We start from the raw sequence: 9,451 nt of genomic DNA, 5'->3' as shown, positions 1-9,451 counted from the left end.
CTCGTTCATATAACTATTTTGTTGAAAATTAGCGAAACTTTGAAATGTCATAACTTTCTTATTTTACATCAGATTTTGATGAAATTTTCAGCATTGTGCTTGTCTTACTTTTCTCTATTGATTCAAATCAACATTTTTCTGAGGTGGACTTGACCTTTAACAACAATCAGTTTTAAAGGCAGGCAGTCTGGGTCTTGGAATCTCTTGCCCGATGACCTCAAATAAAGCTTAAATTATTAATTCTTTCAGGAGAAAATATATATCTACTGACGTCTGAATAATTTAATTCCTAATGCGTTGCCTAATTTTGTGGTTCAGATTTATTATGTGTAGCTCATGTTATTCTATGATGTTAGCTTTGTTTGTAAATATTTCATTTTGTATATTAATTTTTGAAGTGGGGTAAATCTGGGGATTAGCCTTGACAGGCCAAGGCCTTTTGTTTATCCCCCATACTTCATCTTTACTAATTCTTTAATTAATGTTGTATAATAATGTACAATGTATTTTGTAATTTGTATTTTTATTCATAAACTTGATCATTTTGATGTGTTTTAAAGTTGACATGAATAAAATTGAAATTGAATTTTAAATCCTTTTTCATTTGGAGTCTCAAACAACGGGACTCCTCCCTGTAAAACTATATTGCTCTATTTCTTTCTTCTTTATGCCTGTACAATTTGCGCACTGGTCCACAGGTTTGATTTTGTGCACTTCAGTCATCTAATCTGATCACAAGAGCTTTTTCTTCCAAAATTTGTTAAACTTATAATGGAACCAACCAACATACCTACATTGTGTTGTATTTCCAAAGACAAGGCCTTCAAATTCAGAAATAGGCCTACATGTACTTACCCCCAAATAAACATGTATCTAGCAAAACACAGAGAAGGAAACGGACACGTGTGAACAGACAATGACAGAATGAAAACAAAAGCCCTGGGGGGCCACTTACATTGACGAGTGGATACAATGCGCGACCCAAAAAATACGTGAAAAAGGATGTCTTTTTCAAGATAGGGCACGTTACGTATGTAACGTAATAAGGGTGTCAAAAACTAAAAAATAATGAAAAAAGGGTATCTATTTCGTTAGGAATGCTACATGTACTTACAATACTTGTCAAGAGTATTGTTTTGTTTCCAATACTTGTTAAGGGGTGCATTTTCAGAATATGGAAAATAGGTGTTTAGGGTGCTTTTTGAGACCCCATGGTCGCGCATGGTATCCACTTGCCAATGGAAGTGCCCCCCCCCCCCCCCCCCCGCAAGGGTGCTAGAGACAAGCATGACCAGAGGGAGAGAGAAAGGGGAGGAACTCTAAAGTGACAACACTCTTACAATGGACATTAATTTTAACATCAGTATTAGCAGTTGCTTTTAATTCCTTTCATATGTTCCCATGTTACAAGTTAATTCCTTGTTGTTTTTTATCCATGTACAAACTATACAGCAATTTGATTGTCAACAACAGACAATAATAAAGAAATGATATGCACACATTATTCTTTCTAACTCTCTACAGTACACAGATAATCCTTGACATTCTTGATTTGATTCCTATCTTATATTTCCATGCAAACTCTTTTGGTCTTTTGGCCATTCTTTCTGTCATGTTTAACCCTTGCAAGAAAACATGTACACATCGCACTCTGCACACATCTACATCATTATTGGCTTCCCTCAACCCAGGTTAGGTGAATGGATACCCAGTAGGATCATCGCTATATGGCAACTCAGCTAAACCTAGTACTACTATGATACCAAGTGTTGAGCAGCCAACTGGATTAGTCTCTGGATTTTGAACAGAGGGTCGTGGGTTCAAACCCGACCATGGCATGTTTTCCTTCAGCAAGAAATTGATCCAAATTGTCCTGCGACTCAACCCAGGTGAGGTACAAGGATGCCCAGAAAGAATAATTCCTTAAGTGCACCGAACACTGCTGACAATGTGGTAGCAGGAGCTAAAGCTGGGGTAATACTAGTTGTGCACAGTATTCTCTGGCAAAAAGCGCTATATAATCCAACTTTTATCATTAAAATGGAGCTATTATCATTATTACATTGATGCAGGTGTGTGTAGAGTGTGTTATAATTATAATCAGGCATTTAATTTGAATATGCAAATTAAGTGGCCAATCAGAAGTCTCCAAATATAAACAAGTAGTATTTGGGAGTGGATTGGTTTATTCCACAAATATCAGCTTTACCATGGGAACACAACGATCAGCCAAGAAAAGTTCTTTTCAAGGAAGACAAACCACAATCTATATAACACAAAATCAATAACATAAATCATTATATATGAAACTGCTATATAGAATCAACTTGTTTGATCAACAGGTCTTCTTTCATCAGCGTAACCTCTTGATAATACAATGGACAGCATATACCTAGTAGAAACCATTTATTGATTTCAATTTTCCATTTCATATTAGACTGTTTATCATGGCACATTTTGACATTTGAAAAGTGACTGAGTACTGACTGTTCTGCATAATATTATGTGAAGAGCCATGTAACTTCTGATAAAGTTTGTACACTTGCTATCATACAAAAAGTGTAATTATTATTCTATCACCATTAGAGTCCTAATATACCTTTTCCATTATATACAAATATATGTTGATTTAATGTAAGAAACAAGGTTGTAAAATAGTTAACATATATAGTGAGACCACCACATATCGACCACCTCTTGAAACAGACCACCTTGCACGCATTAAAATTATTGCGTATTACAAACGATACGCGCTGAAGAGTAGGCGCAGTGTCCATAGGAACGGAAATTATCAATTTTACGAGAGAAAAAGGGGAAAAGGGTAAAAATTTCGTAAAATTTATCAAAATTGCTTTGACTAGACACGAACCTGCCCCGTTTCCAATATGAAACGGCTTTAGAACAAATCCGTCGTCAATCGTCGAATCATGTGCCGGAGCTCGCAGTGGAAGTAGTGAGACGATCATTTAGCATGTTAACATCATAGAACTGATTTTGAAGAGTCAAAATATTTTGCTACTACGAAAAGAATCGGCAGTAAACTTAGTGTATCGCGGGCTGTCGGTTTCAAAAGAAGGGTGCAAATGAGCAAATGTATTTGTTGTTCGCCGATATATACGCGAATTGAATCAGAGTCGCCGATCGAATCATGGGAATCTGATCTGCACAAATGAGACAAAAACTAGGTTAAACTGATAAATATTTTTGCAGATACAATGCTTAGAAAATAAGGTGGTCGATAAGGGGTAGTTCCAACCATAACTGCCAGAAGAGTGGTATAAACAAGTGTGAAATAAGTTTAAAGAATAAGTGTTTTTTTTTGGGGGAGGGGGGTAGATGATAATCATTTCATCATATTTACACTCATTAGGCCTATATCAATATGAGTTTTTTTTTAATAATTTTGAACAAAGTATGTATTTGTGAATGTGGATCACTGTTCAATACATATATATATATATATCACCTCTTTGCACATAATATATTTTACTTTAAATGAAAGGTGGGATTTGCCCAAAATAATCATATTCCATAATGATTAAATACCAGGATATTTTACCTCTTCTGCGGATGAAATAAACAAGGTAAAATGAATCTAATGCACACAAATCGCCTTGAAAATGCTCTGAAATTCCAAGACAACTCTTGTATTCAAACTTATAAAAATGGAAATTGCTTCATAAAGCTGTTCACAAGTTATGCATGACTGTACGGACTGGAGTATGAAGTGCTAAAATCTGAAGTAAATGTTTTAATGATTTATTAGCAATCTGTGACTGCATTTCAAATCATTTCATTCATATCACTTCAGCTTTGAATGACATAAAGATAAGATACACACTTGGTTTTAGGTATTCCACTTCTTAAGATTACTTGTAAAGATGTGCATATTTTACCACATGTCTCTATAAAGCAACCTACTGGATAACCAGAATCGGTGCAATGACTCATATTTTAACAATTAGAACAAGTACTTATTTAACTTCTCACTAATTAAGTTTGACACTTGACAGTCAGAACTGACTTCAACTGGTCATAATTTGATATAATTCAACAATAATTCTAAACAAGTAATTAAAAGTAATCAAAAGAAGGGATCAATGAACAAAATCATTTTCAAAACAATTGAAAATTTAAAAGAATATAACCATAGTTCTACACATCAATAATATAATCATCATGCACAAAGATATACAAAACCAAAGTTAAGAATGGATATACAGTATATATCTCTTTCCAAATACAACTGGGTAGTAATGTTCTAAAGTTTCAAATATCACAGATGTAAAATATGTTTAAGTAGCAGATATTGCTCCCATAGATATAACCAAACGAAGGACAACTGAACTGTGACAAAATATTTACTCTGTATAATAGAAGTTCATTACTTTCTGTTTAAAAAAAAACCTTTTTAGCTTCACTAAATGCCTGAAAAGGCTCTAAAGATATATTTTCTTTCATATATGAATAAGCTAATTCTCCATGACACATCAAATGACCTTTCTTCATCAGATATTCAGTTGAGTAATGACACATGAAATATATATATTGTGATACATACAGTATGTCATCGATGTACTGTTTGCTTGATGTATGGGATACAACTAAATGACCAAAGAAATATTGTGGGGGAAAGCCATTTTATGTCCTTCAACTTCCTTGAATGAAACAGCCAAAGGACAAACACATATTCTGAGCTTTCCTACCTATACATATGTTTTAATGCTGGTTATACATCCCATTCCTACGGCATCAAGAATATACATGTACACCCTATGCCATGAATATATCACATACTATTCACTGACCTACAGGGTGATATTACATGTATTGCCCCAACTAAAAGTAGATCAACAATGCAATGTTTCCTGCTAGGGAAATAATTGTGCTATATCCAGTCAATAGCTTTACTATAAACCAAAGCAAACATCTACAGTGAAATCTTTAACATGGTAGGGTTCTTGCCCATTGAAAATCAAGTTCTTCTGTGTTGTGATTTGGTATATCAGGATCTCTGAGCTTGAAAATTGTATTATAGAGTCAATCAATTTCTTTAGCTGTCCACAGCAATTTTAAAAATTGTTAACTGTGTGCAAAATTTCTATCATATGCACATGAATAATTTTCTTTCTCCACATAATCAAATGCCTGAATGTTTCCCATGGACAATACAAGGAATCAATTATGAATTTATATATGACTGGAATATGAAGTGCCAAACGATAAGCCCAAAGTTTTTCATGACTTTTCATGAAATTTCAAAAATTAGGACTGTATTTCAAATAATTGTACAGTATTCAACATGAGGCTGGAAACATACTATGTCCTAAAATTGAGCAACATATTGATAATATTGAGGAACGGCTGCATAATTCAACTTTAGCTTATCATACAATTCAAATTTATCAAAATACCCTTTCAGCTTGTCATACTTTAGTCATTCACACTTTACATCCTTCCTCTTTAGGCTTTATGAAAGATGGTGATGTAATTTTTTTAGATCTTCTCACAGGTCTAAATATGGTCAATTATCAAATATGACAACCTGCAGCAATGCTAGATGTATGACGTATTCTGTTTTCATTCATCTTTTGTAAAATCTAAACAACAAAATATAGTCAAAGAAATAATACAACTCCTGAGTAAATAAAATATCATAATAATCATAATACAATATTTTTTAATCAGAATTAGAACCAACATCTTTGATTCCCTGAACACACATAACTTGGTATTCAAAAAAATCCATACCCATTCATTGTTACTGATTTATAGCAAATACATGTACAGGTATAATACACAAATTCATTCATACATTTTCTATTTTGTGTGTGTATAAGTAAGGAGGAATTGCTTTTAAACTCTGAGGCCCGTATTCTGAACTCAGGTTTAACTTAGACCATGGTCTAACTCTGTGCTAAAAACAATGGGAAGCCAAAAGTATCAATTTTTTTTATTAAGTTGTACGTTTCTTATGTTTACTGTGCTCTTTCCTGATTCATCGATGGTGAAGACAATAATCTATATATACTTCCTAGACAATTATGAATGATTTGAGAGCCAAATGAGCTGAAATATGACATCTCTACCGTTAGTGATTTATGCAACAGATGGCTATCCATACGTAAACCACAACTTTAAACCTGAGTATAAGTTAAACCCGACTTCAGAATACGGGCCTGAGTATCAGTTTGAGAAAATCTTGCATACCAAGTTTGCAAATGGACTGCAGAGTACAAGGATGATGTAATAAAGATGGATAGAAAAGAAGAAATAGAAGGAAATGAGAAGGAGAAGCACACTTAGCAGCAGAAGAAGGAAACAAAAAAAAGAAGAAAGCGACAATGACAAAGAGAAAAGAGGGGGGGGGAGAGAGAATGGAACAAGAGAGTTGTGTGTGACAATATAAAGGCGACTGCGCACCTAAAGATTGGTCTGCGACTAAAATTTGGAATAAATGTTAGATTTTGATGCTATCATTGAGACTTGGAATATCTTACTGTGTAATGTTCAAAATCATCGTACAAATACCTATTTCAAATCTGTGACTATGCTATCATTCTTCCTAGAATAAAAGCAAATTTAATACCTAGTCGTAATGACGTCATAGCAGTCGTACGATTGGCTACGATTTGAAACTAATTTGGACTTTACTCCAAAATAAAGTCTTAGAATCTTACGAAATGGTTATATTAGTATTCTTTTAATTTTAACCTCAAATAAAATAATATGTTCCATTCACATTTTCAGAAAATGAGCAAAATGTGATTTGTTCCAAAATCGGATCGCGAACAGTCGTAAGGTGTGCGGTGGCCTGAAGGGGCATAGTATTGAATTGAGATCATACTGGCATATCTCTGTAAACAGTTTGCTCATGTTCACAATGCAATATCGTAAGGGTACTCAACAGAGAAACCACTGCACGTCAATGAGAAGGAATTCCTTTCAACCACCTGGGTAAGGAGTGGCAATATAATGAAAAAACTCATTATATTGAATATGCACTAACCAGGAATAGAATTGAATTTGGCCTAGAGGCCATATCCTACTGGGTCAAGTAATGTGTACAAAGTCTAAGGGAGAAAGGTTTCTCCAGTGGCCTCACGACTCAGAACTCTCAGTCTTGACTCCATCCAGCAAACTACATACAGTAATCATTCTCTGCAATATCTCATCTGTTATCCAATTCTTAAAAGTATCATTTCCATAATATAAAGACATTCGTGGATTGCACCCAGTATTAAAAAAACCACATGTTCAATCTTAATTTCTGGGAAAGAGATGTTTTTCATTATCTTAATCAAAATCATAATCTATACATGTGATAATACATATGCCAGAAGAATGGAGCGTTGTGGACCAGTGGATTAGTCTCCGGCCTTTGAAACAGAGGATCGTGGGTTCCAATCCCAGCCATGGCGTAATTTCCTTCAGCAAGAAACTGATCCGCAATGTGCTGCACTCAACCCAGGTGAGGTAAATGGGTACCGGTAGAAAGTAATCCCTTAAGAAGCTGTGTGCGCTATGAACGCCTAGCTCAGCCGGGTATTATAGGAGTGCCTTGAGCACCTAACAAGGTGGATATGTGCGCAATATAAATACCCTATATCAAGAATGTTGTTCATCCTGGATTTAATCCAGCTTCTTTCCATCAAGCATAAGCCTGCAATCTTTCATTACTATGACCTGAGGGGTCCATAAAGCGATTTATGGACAATTTGGATATTAAGTGTTTAATGCAAATATTTCCTTATGTTTAGTGTCAAAGTAAAATCATCTATAGTTTGGCAAAAAATTAATTCCAAGGTTTGTTTAATAATAATAATTGGCATTTATATAGCGCTGTATCAATCTACGACTGTTCAAAGCGCTTCACAGTTATTATTACCCGGTCACTGGATTCATAGCATTCCAAGCAGCCTGTTAGGCGCAAACTTGCTAAACCAACCACAATGACAGTTGTTTCCTACCGGTACGCATCATCATCTACAGTTTGGCAAAAAAATTAATTAAGAACAAACTGATGCATAAGGATTATCAATCAGATTTCAGAAATTCATTTGTTCATGTACATAACCAGAAAACGAGTTCAGGATGCATATAGCCAATTGTAAGCGCATATGCAAGTCACATGTTAATGTTTTGGACACCATGGGAATAGAATCCATGATTTGGGCATGGCAAACTTTGGTGCGCCTACCCAGGCACTTGTCGCACTAAATAACTGTACATGAGGTGTCATAATAGATGCTTAGGGGGCTCTTTGTCTGTGCAATCCAAGGAAATTTGGAGGAGATTTTACAATTTGCCTCTACAATCCGTACTGATGGCTTGTTTTCATAAGACAAATAATGCACAGTTTTAAATCTATGATGGTGGTGACTTAACAAGTAACAAGGGTATGTACTGTTATGCTTAAAGGTAAATGCTAGTTTTGGTAACGATATGAAAATGAGTTCGTACAGAATCCAATGAAATGACACCAAAGTGTCTGTTTGTATAAATAAAACGCATGTGCCAAAGGATTCTGGAAGAAATTGTGTAATTGCTGAGAAATCAGCAAATAAGCACAGGATTCGGGTAGGGCGTCGGGCCCGACGCTCTAAGCAATAATTATACATTGTCCCACGTGCGCTTATCTGTGTTGGGGATCTTCGGTGTGAACATTTTTCAGCGTAGATTTCAAGATTTCACAAAGTTCAGTTAATGTAACTGTACCAGATCTAGATCCTCGATGATATACTGACAATTAAGCCTTGTTTTACAGACTTTCTCATGAAATCAGTGTTTACTGCAACTACTGGAATTTCTCTTTAAACACTTGGTTGAAGCACCTTGTAAATACCATTCAGTGTGCTGCATCACCACTATGATTAAACTCCCAAGAATGTTCTGTAATCTGATTGGTCCAAATCGGATCAAATGATATTCAGCGAATTGCGCTATTGCATCCAAAACGCACTATCCTGCACTCTGACGTCAAAGTGTGAGGTCTGGAATTATCTAGAATTATCTAGAATTTAGATGAAATATTGCATTTGGGGAAACTCAGTAACAGGGGGGTTGTATAAAACAAACAATGCACGCATTCTTGTGCATAGAGGACCTAAATAATGAACTCTGTGCTCGACTTGCCAAATGGATATACCGCACTCGGTCCTGCGGACCTTGTTGCGGTATATCCATTGACTCTTCTCGCACATCGTTCATTATTTGGCCCTGCATGCAAGCGCTTACATGCATTATTTGTATATTAATCCACTCATACCTGTGCAATATTTGTATACTAACAGCTTTATAAACCTCTCTGAGATGAAGCGGGGCAAATGAAAAAGAAAATGGACGGGTGGCAAAATAAAGACCAGACTGGGTTTGAAGTTTTCTTCGCTCTGTTCTCATCTCCTTCATTATATCACGCACAAATTATTAATTCATATATACAATAACTATC

Source organism: Lytechinus variegatus, chromosome 16 (assembly GCF_018143015.1).
Source record: "Lytechinus variegatus isolate NC3 chromosome 16, Lvar_3.0, whole genome shotgun sequence".
In the NCBI taxonomy this organism is placed as follows: Eukaryota; Metazoa; Echinodermata; class Echinoidea; order Temnopleuroida; family Toxopneustidae; genus Lytechinus; species Lytechinus variegatus.
Note: the sequence above shows the minus strand (reverse complement) of the source record.